Raw genomic sequence first — 20,630 nt, 5'->3', positions numbered from 1 at the left:
ACTGCGGCACAGAGAGAGCCCAGCACCAGCCAAGAGCATCCTTTAGTGCTTATTTCACAACAGCTTTGCCAGGCTCAGAGTCAAAGCACTTATAACTTTCATTCAAATGAAGTCAGTGCATGTTAAAACATGCAAATATAGTCACAAGTGTTCCACCTTACTTCTGTTATTCGAATTAATTGAATTTCTGCCCTTAAAAGTAACTACTGGCAAAAGGTGCTGAGAGGTGGTAAGAATGTCTCAGTGCCTGTCCCAGCCACAGGTCACCTCCTGGCCCATGCTGTCCCTGGTGATAGTAGGATGTAAGTCACAGCCTGTTCTAGTGAGTGTGGAAGGGTAATGGCCACGAAGAAAGGACTAGGGTAAAAGGTTAAGAGGGGCATGATGGAGAGTGCTGGTTTGACGCAGTTGGTACTTAGATCAGCTGCAAAGAGATGAAAGGATAGCTCTTGAAAATGAACATGTAGGAAGAACATAAAGATACAAAGTCCAGACAAAAAGGGAAAGCTACACCAAGAAACCGTTTGTGCCAGCTGCTGGTAGTATCCACAAAGCCCTTTCATGGCTTTTTCTCCTTGCTCTCTTTCATCCAGCACAGCACTGGTATGACATCCAAGTCAGGAATGCTAAAAGTATTTGTTGGTCCCTTACTAAGGAGTATCCTAAAGAGCATTTATTTCTCCTTTTGGGAGGACACAAGATTATGTAAGATAAGGACAAGGCTTAAACCCAACAGTTACCTGCAGACCTCTCAACCTGAAGTCAAAGGATGGTGGTGCACTGCCTTCTGGCTAAAACCATCTACAGCGGATGTCTTGGTTTTACCTTCTTACATAGCATAAAGCATGTACTTAGAGTCCACGGGGACCCTGCGATAACTGCCAAAATTTGCAGGTCCTGCATTGCTTAATATTGCCCCTCTGGAAAAGGGTAGCCTTTATGCTCAGTTTTATACCTGGATTAGGAAAGTAACTTAAACCCGAAGCACTTGGTCAGATTCACACTTCTCTCCTGAGCAGCAGAGGCCTGTCTGAGTGACCAGTGCCCACGTCACGGGCTCATTGCGACAGTAGCACTTGGTGATTCACACACTGCATTTCCCACCTAACACAGCTGTTACGGAGAAAGCAAGAAAAGCAAAAGCTCAGTCTGCTTTAGAGACTGCTGCGACATCTTCCTCCAGGTACAGAGAAAGCACTGGAGAGGGGCTGAGTGTTTTCACCACATAATCCACTTTGTAGGTGCTTTCGTAACAGCATCTATTTATGACTGAATTGACAAGCCCATGATGGAAATCCTAACCCTGAAGCTAAAGGAGCTTTACATTCTCAGGGTTGTTTTATGAGGAAAACCCTATAGTAACACAGACACCTTTCAGAGTAAATTACCAACCATTTGCCGGTGGCACGGACAGACACCAGACCTCCAGGGCACAGAAACAAGTAACAGTTCCTCATTAATACGCAACCAGTGTTTTGTATTTCCACTTCCAATTTTGTTGCATTTCACACCAAAACTTGTTATTCTGTGTCCATTTCCTTTCACTTCTACACCTCCTGAGGATATAGAACTGTTACCTTAGTTGTAATACGTGTCTTAATGTGATACATCTTAGTACCCCTGTATGTATATGCAAACTGTGCTTGTCACAAAGATCAAAGGCCTTGTGCCAGCTCTCTGGCACATGAAAAAGGAAGCAGATCCCAGCTGGACAGTTCATCTCAGGGAGCCTCTGGGAAGCAGGAATGGATAAGAAAGCATCCTGGAGTCTGGGAACTACCCAGTTTAAAGGGCATAGGCAGTGTGATGAACACACAGTTCATCTTAGCGCTACTGACAGCCCACTGCTCCAAACCCAAATTGGCATAGCACAAATATGACAGGACGGGTTATATTCCACATGGTTAACCCCCATTTAGAAAAGCATTCAGGCATTTAGGTATTCCCAACTTTCTTCAGAGTACTCAAGGATATACCCAGCTTCCTGGCTGATGAGATCTAAGCACATCCCTAATTACTGGTGGAAAAAGGTCTGGAGATGCTGCAATGATGGATAATACAGAAAGTCTGAAGTGAAGACAAGATCTTACTTAAAAGTAAGCAGCTGAATTGAATGAGCTACACCCCTTGTAACTGCTAGGTCAGAATATTTTGCAGACTGCCCATCCATAAATAGGACACATTTCAAGCAAAGCCTAGTTCTTAGCTTTATGGCATTAAAGGCTGTTCTTAATATTGCCTTTATTTAACTAACCCAAGACACAAATCAAGTCTTTTCATTACCAGCCAATAATTTACAACCAGTGGAGACATCAGTGATTGGAGACTGCAGTCCCTGGAAACGTTATCTTTTCACCCTTTCCTTACTCCAGGGAAACTCCTCCTTGGGCTGAGGCAGTGGGTAGGGGTGAAGGACAGGCTGCATCAAAGAAAATTCCCTACTCGCCTAGTGAAATCCTAGTAATTGCACTGTGCCCACAGCACCATGTTTGTATCAACAGCAGACCTCACACCATGAAACACTTGATAAAAGCATGAATATGTGTCTGGGGAGCTCCAGAGACGAGTCCCCTCAGGTCTTTGGCTGTACCAAAGAATAGACGAGGCAAGACCAAAACTATGACGCTAGCTTTTCTGTTACTCCAGTCCTTCTCTCACAACATGGAAAAGCAAGAACTGCTTTTTCACATGAACCAAACAATGACTTTGTTACAGGTATGAGAAAAAAGCCACCCTCACAACTTTCGCCCCTCCTCCAGGTACCAAGTGCCGCCCACCCTGCAGTGATGAATGTGCTTTTGAGAGGCTGCGAAATCCTCCTTTGAGTACACTTCTCCCTCGGTTTGCTGTGACAGTTAAAAAAGCCTTAATAGGCAGCCTGAGATTTCCTACCCCCAGTTTTCCATTTCCTGTGCTGTCAGAGGCAGCTGGCAGAGCAGCTGATAATCTAAACAGACTGACAGAAACATTTTTATAGAGACTTACATGAACTTACTTATCTCCAGTGAATTCATTTCTACTTCGAGTTTTCTACAATCTCAAAGGCCATCCCCATTTCTCACTCATGGGGCAGCACAGATGATGTAAAGTGTTCTGTCGTGATAGCATCAAAGTGAGAAACAGCATTAAATCTCCTCTCAGGTATGCAGGTGTTTCAAGCTCAGGAGTTTGCAGTAAATGTGAACTTTCTGGGGGTTTCATTTCCTTTATTTTATTTTGAGTTACTGTGCACTAGCTAAATCATTCCCTGGTTTTAAGCACTTTGTACAGCCTCATTTCAGGAAGATTACTTTACAACACATTACAGATACAACTCAAGAGTCTGATGACTGAGGACATCCCTCTGGTCCTCACTCACAACCGGTGTAAGGCACTCAGTGTCCCTCTTGCCTGGACTCCTGCAGCATCCTCACCTATGGTGCTGTGCTGATGGCACATGGCCACTCACTCACAGCAAAACCACTGCTTTGCCTCAGATAGAGAATAATTGTACCCATGCGTGGAAATTTCGCACAGCTTTCTTGACCTAAAAGGCAATTGCGGTCTTTGGATGGCTAGATGCAGTAAGAACGAACAACTGCATTGAAGAAATGTGGAAAACAACTTTCTGCTTCACAAAACAAAGTAATGGCTCTTGAGGACTAACCCTAGCGACTGCTTCAGCAGGGAAGTGAGAAAGGAGCTAGTGCTGGGCAGATACAGGCAGCAGAGGCAGGTAATAGAGCTAGCAAAACAGCCGTCCTGAGCACTTCCATTTACACCTCTATGTACAAATTCTCTTCCTCCAGGCAGAAACACTGGGAAATACAGCTCACAAGAATGAAGCGTGGTTTCCAAAGTGACAAAGCACACATAGAATGGGAGTAATTTGGCTCTCCCACCAGCATATTGCAGCAGTCCACCCACAGAGATGATGCTGGAAGTGAAGGGACTCATTACTCTCATTAAACATGACATTCAAGCTGGTCTCTGTCCTGCAGCGATGAAGGTCAGCATTCCTTTTCCTTGTCAAAACCCCCTTAAAATTATCCACACTTCAAAAGTCAAAGTCACAGGGGAAAAAATAAAGAGACCAATAAAAATATATTTACGTTTAGTAGGTTGAGGCCAATCTGATCACTTTCTAACAGCTAATTCCAACTTAAATACAAACATAAAATGTTCCAGTGTTTTGGCTTCCATTTTGAAATGATGTTGGAGGAAAAGCCTGGCTGCATTTAACTTTAGAACTGAACTGTTATCCCCATAGCAGGGACACCCCTACCCTACCTACACCTTCAGTGAAGTTTTGGCCAAAGCAAACTCCTATTTATAGATGGTTTGCTTTTGTTAGTAGAATTTGAATCTATCACTAGATATCTCCTGTCATAATATCAGCCCCACAAAGCTGGTATTTTAACAGCCATGCACTCTGAGTGTTTGTCCTGTATTTTGTTATGCCTTGCCCTACTACAGAGAAAAGATCAAGCGCCAAGCTTACATCTATAGCCCTGACTCTTCTGCTATCTGCACTCTACAATATGAGTTTATTCTTCATAAGGCAGGTAATGGCATCAGTTGCTGCTGCTTTTTGGATGGTTTTTGATCCTCAGTGCAGCTCACCAAATACACAGGCACAAGTTGCTCTCATCATGTAAGCCCGCTGATTTCATATGAAATTGAAAATCATCCACCAAGCCAGAGGATGGCTGTTTTCCATGAGGAAATGAAATCCCAATGCAGTGAAATAAGACCCCTTTCACTATGGCCCAACCTTCAAGTGTAATTCGTGCAAACCAGAGCCCACTTCATCATAGAATCATAGAACAGTTAGAGTTGGAAAGGACCTTAAGATCATCAAGTTCTAACCCCCTGCCATGGGCAGGGACACCTCACACTAAACCATCTCACCCAAGGCTCTGTCCAACCTGGCCTTGAACACCGCCAGGGATGGAGCATTAACAGCTTCCCTGGGCAAACCCATTCCAGTGCCTCACCACCCTCACAGTAAAGAACTTCTTCCTTAGATCCAATCTAAACTTCCCCTGTTTCAGTTTTAACCCGTTACCCCTTGTCCTATCACTACAGTCCCTAATGAAGAGTCCATCCCCAGCATCCCTATAGGCCCCCTTCAGATACTGGAAGGCTGCTATGAGGTCTCCACGCAGCCTTCTCGTCTCCAGGCTGAACAGCCCCAACTTCCTCAGCCTATCTTCATACGGGAGGTGCTCCAGCCCCTGACCATCCTCGTGGCCTCCTCTGGACTTGTTCCAACAGTTCCATGTCCTTTTTATCCTCCATTCAGCAGTAGCAGTCACTTTTTTCTCCATCTTAGTAGCAGGTGCAGTGCTGTGCTTTTGACTTTCAGCCTGGGAACAGCGCTGATAACACCGATGTTTTTAGTTGGTGCTCGGTAATGTTTAGTCTGACCAAGGACTTTGTGAGCCTCATGCTCTGCCAGGCAGGAGGGGAAGCCGGGAGGAAGCAGAGACAGGACACCTGACCCAAACTGACCAAAGAGGTATTCCATACCACAGCACGTCATGGCCAGGATGTAACTGAAAGTTACCTGGAAGAGCTAGATCACTGCTCAGTCGGGCTGGGTATCGGTGGGTGGTGAGCAGTTGCATTCTCTTCCCTTATCATTATTGGTGGTAGCAGCAGTGATTTGTGTTATACCTTAGTTACTGGACTGTTCTTATCTCAACCTGTGGGAGTTACATTCTTTTGATTCTCCTCCCCATCCCTCTGGGAGCAGGGGGAGGAAGGGAGGGTGGGGGGCAGTGAGCGAGCGGCTGCATGACTGGCGCCTTAAATCATGACACCTTTTTAACTACCTTTCCCTCCTAAGAGCCCCTGGAACACTCCAGTGTCCAGAGGAATTGGATGCTCACCTGCTGGATGACCTAAGAGGGCTATCCACAGTGTGTACACAGTCCAGTAGTCCTATCCCTGCCCATCTCCGTAAGACCCTCAAGAAAGAGCATCCCTGGCAGTGCTCAAGACCAGGTTGGACAAGGCCTTGGATGATATGATTTAGCGTAAGGTGTCCCTGCCCACAGCAGGGGGGTTGGAACTAGATGATCTTAAGGTCCTTTCCAAGCCTAACTATTCTATGATTCTATGATAATGACTTACCTGTCACTGGAATAGGTCTTTATGGCTCCTAACACTGCTGTTGGGACACTGCCACCCTAGTGTCAGATCAGCATGTCCAGCCATGTCACAAGGCTTTCTTACAATAATACAGACTCCCTGATCCCAATACCATTTCTGTGGTGCTAATTTCGATAAACCAGAACTATAAAGTACCTCAGGCTCTCCTTGGATTTCACCTCCAGATATATCCATTCTTCTCTTTTCAGAGGAGACTATTACAGTGATCAGCAGCTTTCACTCCAAATCTTGCCTTCTGCAGGGGTCCCCGCAGATGCTCTCTGTTGTAATGATGACATTAGAAGTATCCCAATGACTCCCTGCTTTCCAGCAGTGTTAGAAGTGCTCAAACTCTATCAGGGACTGAAACCAGCCCATGTTGCCAGAAAGATCACTGCATGTGATGAAGAAGAATGGATGAGCACTCTTTAGCTAACTGAGGTCTCCTGGCTCATGCAGGAGCAAGAAGTAAAGCGCTCTTGTCTGAGTTGCATTTCCCCCAAGGACTGGCTGGGCTATATACACACACCAGCATTTGCAGCTCTGCAGAGGTGTTGCCTATGGAGAAAAGCCAGCATCCTGCTCAGATAATTCCTGTCCTTTCAGAGAAAAAAAACACTTAGGAGCAGACTAAAAGCATATTGTTCTCTATGCACACAGTGCATTATCTTAGGCTGCTGAACTGAATCATAGGCTAAGTGCTCTTGCTGTCTGTATCTGTGTGTACAGCTTCATGCATGAATTACGGAGTTTTCCACTGGTGAAGATGGGCAGAGGGGGACAGGAATAGGGGATTAGTCACAGTGGAAAAATAGCACTGAGAGACATGATCATCTCTTGCACACTGTGAGGAACATGCATTGAACTACAGGTCCTTGCTTTTCCGTGGGAGGCATTTCTACTTTTCTGCCTCCAAAGCAAGCTGTCTTGTGCTATGCAGAGCTTTTCATACAAGTCCAACGAAATCTTAAATGCAAATACCTGAAATAGGACTTAAATAAAATAGAAGCATAAGTATTTGCAACTTGACTACCTCTGAAACAAGAAGAGCTAAATATAGAGACCTGGATACAGCTTTTAAACTTGAAATCCTATTTCAGGTGCTAGACATAGGATGTCATCCCTCCATAGGGGTAAGACAGTCTATGCAAACCTGGTGATTCAATGATAGCACTCATTAAACAGAACTGTCACTTCATATTAAGGATGAGGTAGTCAAAACAGCTGTTACTTTAAGTGCAGTCCTTCTAACTTATTCTGCAAGGTCTGTGGGAGTAAAGCTAAGCCTATGCTGATTATAGATCAATATTTGCACAGCAAGAAGAGAACCCATGAGAACAGAATTAAAAAACGAGACAACCCATTTTTGTGGGGTTAGAGATATACTTGGCTAAAGCAAATTAAGGAGAATCATTCCCAGGGGCAGCCGCAGATGAAGCTGAATGCTGATGACCCCCACTTTAGGCACACTAGTGCACAGGAGCACATGCAGAAACGCTCTCAAATCCCAGGCTGCCAGCCACACATCCCTGCCACAGACCAGCCTGGCTGCAGAAGTGTCCTCTGACTTCCCAGAAGCCAGGAAGCACCACACCAGCACCAGGAGGTACCTCTTCCTCTCAGACTCTCATGCTATGAGCTCCTGAAGCAGCCTATGTGGTCAAGTGGGCACCTATCCTGCTGCCTCCTGGATATTCGGAAGCAATGTGCCACTGTCCCGGCCTCTGCATGTGCACTCACACATGTTGGTTATAAGCACTGCTACAGTCATTGCAACAGAGCTTTACTGTCACTTCAAAATCACTCTTCATTCAAGTCAGCTATCTTAGAGATATAAAATATATTTAGACCACATAAAATAAGCACAGTCAGAAAAAAAACCCTCACAAAGGTGTAAGTGCTGAAAAGGAAAGAGAAGCAACACTTGAGCTACTTCCTACAGCCTCATACTCAGAAACCTGCCTTTCTTCTCATCCATCAGCCTCTGAACTGCAGGCACTCACCTCACCCCTGGGCTCAGGGCTCATCCTGCATGCCTTCCCCAGCTGCCCATTTTCCATACTCCAACCCTTTTCAGGGTTTGGCGGAGTTGTCATCCAAAACATCCCAAGGGTTCCTCAGCCTTCACTACATCAGGAAGCAGTTTCAGCACTCCTCCCTCCACAAGGACCGTCCTCCCTTCTTCAGAAATAAGAATATGCCTTAGGCAGACAGTCACCAAGTGCAGAAGTCTCCACCTGCTAGTACATTTCTATCCCTCAAGAGATGGAATTTCTTACTCATTCCATGAGGCAACGGGTAAGTTCTCTGCAGAAAACCTTTTCGTACCTTGCATCAACAGTTAAATTGAAACCCTAGCTGGCATTTAATATATGCAGTTCATCACCAGCTCTTGATTGAGATGAGACAGTGGCAATCAACAGCTCTGGGAGGGAACGGATTTGAGATGATCTCCATCAGGTGCTTCACTACCATTTATATGTGAATGCAAATACACAGCCTCATCAGCATACATTTCCCCAGTTCAAGCTATTTTGATGGTCTGCTTTAGGTAGCATTCTCTGATCTGCTTTAATCAGGCAGAGCTGATGCTCATTTGTGAGTATGTTTCAAGCAGACATTGATCTGCTGGGATGGATAAAACCTTGCTTCTACAGCTGATGCAGAAATGAAGCACCTATCAGCATATGGTTTATGAAAGGAAGGTCCTGCTTGACTAACCTGATCTTCTATGACAAGCTGATGATGAGGGAAAGGCTGTGGACACTGTCTACCTAGACTCTAGTAAAGTCTTTGACACCATTTGCCACAGCATTCTCCTAGAGAAACTGACTGCTCATGGCTTGGAGAGGTGTATTCTTTGCTGGGTAAAAAACTGGCTGCATGGTTGGCCTTAAAAAGCAGTAAACATGACACTGAGGGACATGATTTAGTGTGGCCTTGGCAGTGCTGGGTTAAGGGTTGGACTTGGTGATCTTAAAGGGCTTTTCTAACCTAACTGATTCTGTGATTCTCTCCAGACAGATGGAATGAATCCTACACGGTGTTTTCCAAAGCATTCCGTGTAGTTACAGATGAGCCTGCTATCCCCTCTCGTGAGCTGCCTCATGGACAGCCAGGCCCAAATGGCAAGTGGTGCCAAATTAATTCCGTAATGCTGTGGATGGCTCTACAAGCTACACACATTATTAAGCTAAATTAATTTCTGCTGTACCTGGCCTGCCGCTGAGGAACGTTGCTTACTGGGCTGGGAATAGCTCATTTGTTGGATCTATAAAATGCTGTTACTTAAACAGCCCAGTGAGCTCCTCTGACGCAAGTTTTCTTTCCCCTGAAGAGTTTTCTTTCTAACTGAAGTTATTGATCCCTTTGGCTTTAGACAGGAAATCATCACTGCATTAGCAACCAGCAAAATGGTCTTCAGTCCCTGGAGTCTGTTCCCTGACATGTCATCGATCTGAATCTTTTGAGCTGGGAATGCTGTTAAACTCCTGTCTCATAAGAAGCACAGTAATGTGCAATGCATTTTACATTTGACTTCTTGATCTGAAGTCTCAAAGCGTACGTGTGTGTGTATTTCTCTTCAAGCATGTCTCAAACAATTGCTGCTAAATTCTGCTACAAAGCAGTGCTACTTTATTAATATGGAGGAAAAACCAATCAGTGCAGCATGGAGATCTCCAGGTCTGACATGCTGGCTTCACTTTCTTAAACTTGCTGTGATAGAGAGGATTATAGCAGTTCATGGACTAATGTTAGACTCCCATTAGTGTCTGCCCCTTTATGGAGATACCTGCCTTCAGCAGCAGCTCAACCAGAAGACTGTAGGAGCCTGGTAAAACCTGGTATTTCCCATATGCTGCACTGCAACTTTAAATTTCTGTATTTGCCACGTAAATACAAAATAACCAGTCTTGGAATTGGATCATGGTGCTTCTACATTCATCTATTAATCCAAGCCTGACTTCACTGCTTGGTAATACAACCACAACAGCCTGCTCTGAAGTGAATACATTATTTCATCTTACTCAAACCAGATACGCAATAGGAGCTACTTTTAACTGGTGGCACAAACAGGCGCTACCAAACCTTGTGCTCTCTTTCCAAGTCCTGGAATTCCAAGCCCAAGAGACAATCCTTCACAGCATTATATCTCAATACAGTGCCAGAACCATGAAAAATATGGTTTTGTTTGATAAACGTACCTATACCTACCATGTTACCCAGTACTGCAATGATTTATTAGTATAAAGGGTCAAAGTTGTTGATGTCACACAACATAGCAGTGTCCAAGCCTATGGATGCCTCACTGTGCTGTCAGCCTGTGGGATGCAGCTGGGTGCACTGGGGAGGCGGGATGCACTGCTAACATGACCTCTTTAGCAGATCTGTCCTGCTTGGATTTGACTCTGATGCTGTATGCAAAACCAGAACAAAGCAAAAGAGTTGTGCCGATCTGCCTGCAGCATTAAACCAGCTCTTGGGGTTCTCTGATAAGTATCTCAAATCTAAACCAAGAAGCTACCCAGTGGTTTGCTCTTCTTGTAGGAAATAACTTTTCATTTCTCTTAGCATTTCTTGGCAAAACGGTGATGCTATCTGTCCAGAGTGAGTTTAACAGGCAGCTGAGGGGTGAGGGACAATCAGATTGTCTTTATTACTGCCAGTCAAAGCTACATTGAGAAAAAGGTTCCCAGAGAGCCAGCTACCCAGGTGAAAGCAAGGGTCCTCATTTGGGGAAGATTACCAGGATAATACCGGGGTGCAGGATCATGTTCTTGGCTATGAGGGGATGAATCTCACAGGTGTCCAGTTATAAAACTGCACACACCCAGCCCCTTTGGGAAATCATTGTCTTACTGGTTTGTCTCTCTAGAATGCCTGCATACCTGTGAAAATGGAAAATGCCAGTGCTCATGGCACAAGTTTGCTATGGGAGCTACCTGCTGGATTTTGGGCAGAGCCTAGGAACCCACAACAGTCCCATCCCAGTTTATCAGTACACCAGTACTGAAAGCGTAAAGGAGGGAAACTCGTCGTGCATGTGGAAAGCAGAAAGCTTTCCAGCAGAGTCCCCTGCCTGCTTTTAAGACTACATGCACTTTCACCAATGCTACAGAAGAGTTTTGCTCTAACTCACAGTACACAGCTCTGTGAATCCGTGACATCTGCACTGAAAACACCCCCCTTGAAAAACATGCTCTTCTGAGCTGCAACCTCATTTAATGGAATAAGAACCCATGACAAATGGCTTAGCTTTCCCAGGAACCTGCATGGCCTCCATATGAATTTCAGATTTATAGAGGAACTTCAGAAACTGCAGGACATGACTGCCTTGGCAAGACACAGCATCATCAATACCAAACTACAGCAATGGGCTTAGGGGTTCATAATGAACCCAGGCCCAGATCAGCTGGCTGAAGCTGTCTCTTCTAGTACTAAGCACCAGTATTGGCTGAGCCAGTGTAGTCCAAAGACTTAGCAATAACTGTGATTTCTTTAAAGGCCTGTCCAAGCAAGATTCAGTACCCATTTACCGATGTTCTCAGAAACAGCAAGCTGACTGCAAATTTCCATCTCTGTATTCCATGTGGGAAGCAATGTGAACTTCTCGAGTGTACACAGGTCAAACTGAATTCCTGGCAGGAGGGTACTGAGCTGGTCACAGTACAAGCCTCTAGATCTTCAAATGCTGATACCTGAAGATTCCTCGTGATTTATTTTAAAACAGAAGCTTTTCTTATGGTGGCAGAATGAAACAACTTGAACGTTAGCAGCAGGTGCCCCCATATTTAAAAGACAATTGTGATGCCTCTACCATGATGCTGAACAGATGTCTTGAAGTGATGTAAACGCAGCAATGAAATACCCTTAAAAATGATTTCATTTTCTTTTACAAAAAGAAAGAATGTTTATGGGACATTTCCAAGACAGCAATAATGTCCTGGAAGGAAGTAAAATCTTGGTTTAATCTAAATTCCTCAAAACCTGTTTCCACCAGACAGCTGCTTTGACCAAATCTGTTACTGTCTTTATTTTCAGTTACTATCATCAGTTCATTTTAGCATCTCAGTAAACAAATGTGAACTCAAATCAGCAATTAAAGTGTTGTCATAGTGTGCCTCCTCTGTTAATGGACAGCAAAGTGCTGTTAAAATCCAGGTTAAACTTTAACTTTCCTCTAAGGTCAAAAAATCCTGCATAGCTTCAGAGTACATAACAGTAGACAGCACTTTCACACCCATCTTTTTCAATGCATGCATTATTTTAAATCTACTTATTAGTGAGCAGTTCATTTTCATAAGCACTCAGTTTATAACCCTCATCATCAGGCTTAACAAGCCAAGTCAATGCCCCATTAAACCCCCACTTCACATGCCTCAGGTTTACACAGTAAACCTCTGTAGCCACAATTTGTTTTCATCTCTTAATCAGTTGCTAAAATTCAAGAGTAATTTCCACTTGTGCTTTACTATGGAGTTGTAAACTTCATAGTTATGGAGATGTTAAGAACTTGTCATTAAGAACATTAACTCACAAATGTTGCCCTCTTATGTCATTTCACCCCTCCTGAGGCATCTCTGACACGTCCCCAGCAGAGAGCAGGAAGGAGGTGCAGAGACAGCGAATGGTTTGTTTGGAGCAGGATGAAAAACAAGTTCAAAACCAAACGACATTTCTGGCAAAGCAGAAAATCTGCTTTCTTTCACTGAAAAGGGCATGAGGCTCCTAGGGAGGGAGGGAGGAATGTGCTTGTCCTAACCAGAGCAGCCCCTTCCCTGCCTTCCCTCACGCTGTGGGCAGGGATGTGGGGAAGGAGGGATGGTGATGCCCCTCCACTGCTCCCTGTGTTCTTGTGGTCCCCATCATCCCGCATTCCCCAGCCCATGACTAGGGGGCCTGCAGCTCAGGCAAAAAGCCATTAAAAACCCCATGTTTTGGAGGGAAATACCATGCAGTGACCATGCACGGTTGCATGGGAGAGCAGCAAGGCCCTGCATCAACCCACCCCACTGCATAGCTGCCATACCTGGCCCTGCCAGCAGCCCCCTGGGGGGACAGTTATCCTCTATAAATTCACATATTTAACTTACAGCATCTGCAGTGTAAATGATGTGCTTGTGATGTCGTGCTGCACAGTGGTGGCAGGGTTGGACATTGGGGAGTACCCCCTGTGGTGGCCCTTTCCAACTCCCAAGGCTTTGGGTACCTCTGCTAGTGCCCCCAAGCTCTCAGACATACACAGCCACATGGCCATGCTGTGGGAGCCTGGCAGGTCACCGTGTCCCACCGCTACCAGCCTCAACAAGGAGCTTACCAATGGCTTCACCCTCAGACGCAGCAGCCAGCATGGGGGTGACAGCACAGACATGCCAGTCCACAAACACAAAGCCTCGGTGGCCGTTCTGCTGCAGCCTAGCACAAAATGAGGGTTTCCCTGTCCATCCTGCAACGCATCACCTGCTGCAGCTCACCACAACCATCCTGCTTTGCTCTGGCTTTCCGCTGACTGCGAGGAGAAACATTACCATCACTGATGAGAGAAGCAAGCAACCTGCTATGCGAGAAGCTGCTCACAACAGCTACCAGGGATTTGGGGCTGTATTTCAGTGGTTTCTCAGGCTTCAGCAAGTCTCAGATATTGAGGGTCCTCCCACAAGACATCTAAAATTAACCAGCAGCAAACAGGCCCTTGTGCACAGACCAGAAAAACCTGCATTACACAGCTATGACATTGGTATCTGCTGGTCTGTTCTCACCGAGACAGCCAGCCTGCTTCCAGCTCAAATGAGCCCCCCCCATGTGATGCTTCAGAGCAGAGGAGGGCAGCCCACCGAGGTGTTTAATTTCTAAAGATTTAAATCCAAAGAGGAAGAGGGAAGAATATTCATTTTCCTTCTTTTTTAATGCTCAACTCAAAGTGATCAGAGATGAAAATCTCTGCATCTAATGAAGGAGGAACAAGGAAACTAAGACAGTTGCCCTATATTAGTGCTGTTGGCCTGAGGCTTCTTGGGTGCAGTCACATCTTTCCAAAATGAAGTTACATTGTGTTTCTCAGAAAAATTCCAAAAGATTCCTTTTTAGGTTTGTATAGGGTGCAAAGCATTGAAATTTTGATAACCACTACTCAAGAGACGATTTTTGTCCCCAGCTAACTTAATTCTCTCTTATTCTGAGTCCTTGTTAGATAGAATATAACACAGAAAGGACTTCTGAAGCTTTGGACCACGCTTCAAAATTACATGATCAGTTTAACTTCTGGAAAGTCTACACAACACACAAGTAGGAACGGGGAGCTGGGGAATGTCTGGCAATCCCTACAGATAAAAGTCACCCAGAAGCAGAAGAGTTTAAAACATGCTTTAAACAACATTTCTTCTTCTCCTTCTTTCTCTGATCTTGCTGCTTAGTTAAGCACTGCACAACAGCACAGCCCTTCCGAAGGTCTGGCAGGATACAAACATTTATTCCAAGCATAGAGGAACAGCCACTATCAAAAATACCGCCTTTCCATGCGATTCACTGACCTGTGTGCTCTTGTGTTACCTGGCAAATTGCACAGCTACCACGAGCATGATTCATGGTTTGCAATATCGCACACACCAGTCTCTACATTATTTATACGTCAAAATGAATCTGCACTGAGCAGTCTTAGCATAACCCTTGGCCAAATGGTTCTTATACGCAGCACTTGGATGAGATCATGCAGTTAGAAAGCAACCTCGTAAGTCAACAGATGCGTTCCCAAACTGCGTTTTCAGAAACGGAAGAACCTGACAGTCAGTTGCTTCCCCCCTGCAGGTTTACCTCCCTGTGCAATTAAACTCACTGTTACACCCTGCGACAAATACACAGGCTGTACAAAAATTGCTGTTGAAAGGCTGCTGGCCCTGATTAAACTCTACAGGGCTTTTAAAGGTTAAGACCTAACCTCAGCTCCTCTCAGCTCAGCAGCTTCCGTGGGCAGTCGCAGCAGCATTAATCAGCATGCAATAATGAGGCTGTGAGAGGCAGCATGTGATTTCTTTATTTCATCTTAATTATAATTTAAAACTTTAATGTCAGGAATTTGACAAGTGTTTGAACAAGAAGAATTATTGCCTCAACAGCAGCTAAGGTCAGGCAGAGAAATGGGCTCAATCCCAAAGAAAAGCAGTGAATTTGTCCTGTTCAGATTGTTCTGCTGGCTGCTGCTGACAGCAAAGGGGCTGGTTCAGAAGCCCAACGCCCCTTTCAAAACATGTGTGTCTGGTCTATAGCCAGAAACAGACCCTACCACAAGGTCAATCTTAGCAGATGACAAGCTTTTGGGAAAGGAGCGTCAACCACACTGAAAAGAAATATGCTCCTACAACACAAGCAGACATAATTAGGTTGCATTGCATGGACATGATCTTGCAGCAGGTCATACCATTAGTCTTGATGGTAAAGGAAGAGGCTGGGAAGGCATTCCCAGCCCTGGCACTGGGATTTTCTCTGATTCCTGGTCTTGCTCAGCTGGAGAATGGGGCCAAACAGAGTTCTTACCCCTAAAGTGTTAGACTGGCAAGGTCCCATCCCAGTGACAGCATGTGGCCCAGCCTGGGCAGTGAGCACAACACAGGCTCATGCTTTGGGTTATTCCCAGGACTTGTGCTGCTGTCCCTGTGATTGCGTGAGGCCATGACATGTGAGCGAAGCTGTGTTTCCTATGCCATGAGATACTCTGATAGCACGGCCTAAGGCCAGTACTGCTCCTTGGGCACTTGAGTGGACTGAGAGCCAGTCTCACCCTGTCTCCTTTTCTGACTTGCAGCACATCACACTCCCTAAGCAATGTGTGGCATCCTACAAAACCCCAGAGTTACAGCAAGCCCACATCCACCACCCTGACAGCCTTCACAACAATAGATAAACTCCTAAAACACAGGGGTCGGATTATATAGGATGTCTCAGGCTGTTGGGAGGAAGGTCCAGGCAGCATTGGTTCAAGAAATTTAACAGAACTAGTAGAAATTCAAATGAACACCAGAATGAGTTGCTATGTAGGTAAACAGTTTCCTTGAGATGACCACAGCTCTCTAAAGGGGAAATCATGCTTATCAAGTTGACATTATTAGAGAACTGACAGGGGCTATCAACAGGAGAAGCATCCTCTGAACCAGCCTGCAAAGTACTAAGAGAAGAAAACAGTCGTATGATGGCAAGTCTCCTTGCACAGCAGAAGACATTTCAGTTCCTTTGGCAGCAAATCTGTTTTCCATATAATAGCACCTTTTTGAAATGAATTTTTATAGGCAAAATGATTAATAATGTAGGCTGGAGCAGAGCAGCATTATTCCCTGGTAGTGCTAAATGAGCAGCTGCCACAGGAGATAGGCATTACTTTGAGTGCTTAACCAGGGCTAACAAATGGCATTTTTAAGAACAAATCTTCTCATAGTAAGCTCTTTCAAGAATGAATACAAGCAGGAAAACAGTCTGTTAACTCCAGTAGTTGTAACTGTGTATGGAATTGCACTGCATTTATACCACTAACATAGGAAGAACAGCCTTTGTTTTGATGGAAACAGGGTTTATAGCACAGCAGCTGAGAAAGTTGGGGCTCTTCAGCCTGGAGAAGAGAAGGCTGCGTGGAGACCTCATAGCAGCCTTCCAGTATCTGAAGGGGGCCTATAGGGATGCTGGGGAGGGACTCTTCATTAGGGACTGTAGTGACAGGACAAGAGGTAACGGGTTAAAACTTAAACAGGGGAAGTTTAGATTGGATCTAAGGAAGAAGTTCTTTACTGTGAGGGTGGTGAGGCACTGGAATGGGTTGCCCAGGGAGGTTGTGAATGCTCCATCCCTGGTGGTGTTCAAGACCAGGTTGGACAGAGCCTTGGGTGCCATGGTTTAGTGTGAGGTGTCCCTGCCCGTGGCAGGGGGGTTGGAACTGGATGATCTTAAGATCCTTTCCAACCCTAACTATTCTATGATTTTATGATGCCAAGCAGGGAGAACTAAAGCTAGTGGATGCGATGGGATACCTGTCTGGCAGAAACTAGGAGTAGAGCTTCAAATTGTTTCCATGAGAGCAGAACCACAAATAAACTCATTCTCTATTGCAGCAAGAACCTAAAACTTGGTTTTGTCAGTGCCACCAGCATTGCCATGAGGCTGCATTAGTAAGGTTTCAAACCATTTGACATTTACCATGGACTTCCTTAATTCCTGCCTGTACTTATGTTAAGGAGCTAATCTATACAGCTTGCACTGAAGTCTATTGAGAAACGGCAAATTCATAGTGAAAATTCACTGCCCCTCATTTAAAACTGCCACAACACAGGCTGTCATTCCATGAGGCAAACCAAGGTCTGGGGCTGCAAAGATTTGGCACTCAAGAGAGAGGAGAAACCCAGATTATTCTAATAAACACATTCAGAATTGCGGTTTTGCCCCAGTCACCGTCATCCTGAAATCAGATATGTGCCAAAACTGCATCCAAGGCAAAAGCTATCAGAAAGAGATACAAGAACATGTGAAACTGGAAATTCTTTGTCTTTCCATGGAGATTACCCTTTCACAGATAGCATATCTGTGCTGCAGAGACACTGGGAGCTGGGCAGACATGAATTTTAACACAACAGGTAGACATAAAGTCAACCCAAACTGGGCATGGACCAGAAGAACCACAATTTGCTTGTTTTCAGACTAGAAGCTGAGTTACGGGACAAGGAAGTGACTCAGAGTTGGTCCTGCCTAAGCGATACAGCTCGTATAAAAAGAGATGCATGTGATGAGCATGTGTAAATGTCTCTTGCACATGGAAGGAAGGTGTGGAAAACAGGAAGATATAGAAATATTTTGGCACCCATTGTATTTTGTGAAGCTGTCCTGGTAACTCAGCCTTTCACATCGCTGTGCTTTGCATACGTGAACGTTGATGAAACATAGTTCCTTCCCAGGAAAGGTTAAATAATACATGTAAATAACTTGAGAAGAAACTAGGACTCCTGTCATTCTGTTTCAAATGACATGAAAAATGAGACTGACCTAATTTTTGTGTGGAAAAGCCTTGCCCTTTGTGTAAAATTGCCATTCCTGGAGAAGCAGCAAACCAGGCACTCCACAGCTCACAGCAGGGAAAGCCTGTGTATACCCTTTTATCCAACCTATCAACCAACAGTCTCAGCTCTGGGGATCTTGACTACTAACCCCCAGAGTGAGGAAGCCCCTGTCGTGGGTCCGAAGCCGGCACGGTGCAGGCAGCTGCCTTCCCTCGGTGTCTGCCTGCGTTTTGCCAGATGAGGTCAGCAGCACCCAGCTACCACGGGGTTTGCAACCGGCATCCACGAGCACTGCTGCAACTGCATCTGCCCAAACGCCAGCGGCTTTTAGGCGGCTCATCTCACGTGTGTTAGACCATCGTTATGTTATCCTGGCTTAGCAGTGCCAGGGCTGCAGGAAGCACGGCTTTGCGAGCTAGCTTGTGGCATGGAGCATGGGAAAGGGCAATCGTTTCCATGCGATTAAGCAGCCTTTAAAAATGCTCAGTTTTACTGGGAATCTCTTTTTGTGGTCTTGTTCCTGCTGGAGTGCTGCTTTACTACGCTACACAAGCAGGGAGCTGTAAGAGGAAGCACAGGGGTGGCAGAGAGGCAAAGCAGGTGAGAGCTGCTGTAAGTATTTCCGATGTGCGCTTACATTTCAACAGTTGAGCGCCTTTAAAGAGCTGTGTGGGCTGGGCCTTACAAATCTGATTATTTAACACCACCAGACATTGTCTTAAAAGCCTTTCCCATTCCCCACCTACTGTTCTGCCGTCAGCAAATCCTCTTGCACTGTCACTTCACCTGAAATGCACTCTCTCAATGTACACGATTTCAAGATAGCAATTCTCTTTAAAAAACATTTTCCCTAAAAATCCCACCCTCTGCATCCCCTGCAACTGGTTTTAAGCACCACCACCGCATCCCTGCACAGCGCACTTGGAGAAACTGGCCTCCTTTGACCTGCTGATCTGATTGCTCTGGAGACTTTCTTCTCTCCACTGCCCGTCGCACCAGGAGCGCTGGGTTTTCCCTGAGGTTCAGCAGCTCCCTGAAAGGCCACCAGTGACACAGGGAAAAGTGTGACACAGCTCCAGGACAGCCCTGCCTCCCCAGTTGTTTAATTGCTCAGCTCTGTCCCTTTTGTGCACACACATTCCTACCGAGCATCCTGAAACAGTCACTGAAGTAATGAAAGCACTTCCTTTCAACCAGCGTAACTGCAGTTTGGGTGTGCAAAACAATTTGTGTTTGGATGGCTACCAGCGAAGAAAAAAGGCAAATATTTCAGCTTGATCTCAGCTGTGGTACAGCTGAAATGTCTCATTCAGTCTGGAGGGAAAGGTGACTTTCAAGCACCCAAAAGAGTGGCTGGAAGCAGCCAAACCAAACAAGCCGAAACTGCTCCTGCAGCCTGTGGTCAGAGGCAGGTCTGTCCCTCCAGCTCTGACACCCCAAGCCCAGACCAGAGGAGCCTGCAGAGTCTCAACCCAGACCAACCATTGCAGTAGCTGGCAGCTAGAGCTGAGATGATCACACTGGTGATTTACATGGAAAAGCATTAGTAGGGCTTTTAAATGATATAGATTATGCTATAAAATGCTGATTATAAATCCCCCTGCTGTTGCTGAAATTAAATGCTGCCTCATCCCAAGCAACACGATGTGCCCCCATGTCTGTCTTCTCCAAAGGCACATTTGATTTCCCACTAGCAAGCCAAACTCATCCAAACCAAATGACTCTATAAGGACTCCTGAGCCCAGCACCACTGTTTGAAGGTCTTCTGGAGCTCTCAGAGCCCCTGCAGAACTGTTGCTGCAGGAGCCATGTGCTGCCCTTGCAGCTCAGACCAGTTCTGCACATGCCTAAAGATGTTTTTAGTAGTGTTGGCTTTTGTACAGGACTGCAGATGTGAAGGCACAAGAGTGACTGGGGAGAGTAAGTGCCATCTGCCATGAGAACTCAGGCTCTGAACACCTTTGAATGCTTTTCAAAGTGTTGACTAAAATATTGCCTGCACAGCATCGTCTCAGAGCTGAGATTTCCATCACAGAAACAAACTCCTCCTTCCCACCCTGCCTGGCATTACCAAATCCATCCGAATGGTGCCACAGAAACTTTGGGAACAAGGCGAATGCCTCCACTTCCCCAAACTGTTCATCACATCAGTTTCCATCCTTCACTACGGAAATTAATCATGCCCCGCGTGCTGCGAGTCTTTTATCTCCCTCTGAAATACAGCTTTTTGGTAATTAGGCCAAAGCACCTCCCTGCTCCCTGAAGCTGCACCCCTGACAATAATAAACACTGTTTTTGCAACGCTTTCTTTCCTTTGCACCAAGCCATAGATTTAGCCTTGTTAGAAGCAACTAGCTGCTTTTGAAGGACACTGGTTTCTGCTGTTCAGACCAAATGACATGGGACATATAAACATCATCACCGAGTGCAGGATGCCAAACCGCTGCTTCCCCTGGGAGGCAC

General features: G+C 45.5%; 1 protein-coding gene across 7 annotated transcripts in view; it reads right to left on the bottom strand.

Moving 5' to 3' along the window:
- The window catches only part of KCNIP1 (potassium voltage-gated channel interacting protein 1), a 403,546-nt gene that overhangs the window by 142,120 nt on the left and 240,796 nt on the right, over nt 1-20,630 (bottom strand). The window contains exon 1 of one of the 7 annotated variants that reach the window (XM_062629222.1): nt 8,139-8,292. The exons of the other annotated variants lie outside the window; for them this stretch is intronic. The gene's annotated coding sequence lies outside the window, so the exon portion shown is untranslated. Of the gene's footprint in view, nt 1-8,138; nt 8,293-20,630 lie in introns of those variants that run through there. 7 annotated transcript variants of the gene reach the window in all.

The sequence above is a fragment of the Pezoporus occidentalis genome, unplaced genomic scaffold (genome assembly GCF_034315485.1).
Source record: "Pezoporus occidentalis ecotype Australia unplaced genomic scaffold, CSIRO_AGI_Poc_V1 ctg33, whole genome shotgun sequence".
NCBI classification, from domain to species: Eukaryota; Metazoa; Chordata; class Aves; order Psittaciformes; family Psittacidae; genus Pezoporus; species Pezoporus occidentalis.
This window is presented reverse-complemented; position numbering and strand designations above follow the sequence as displayed.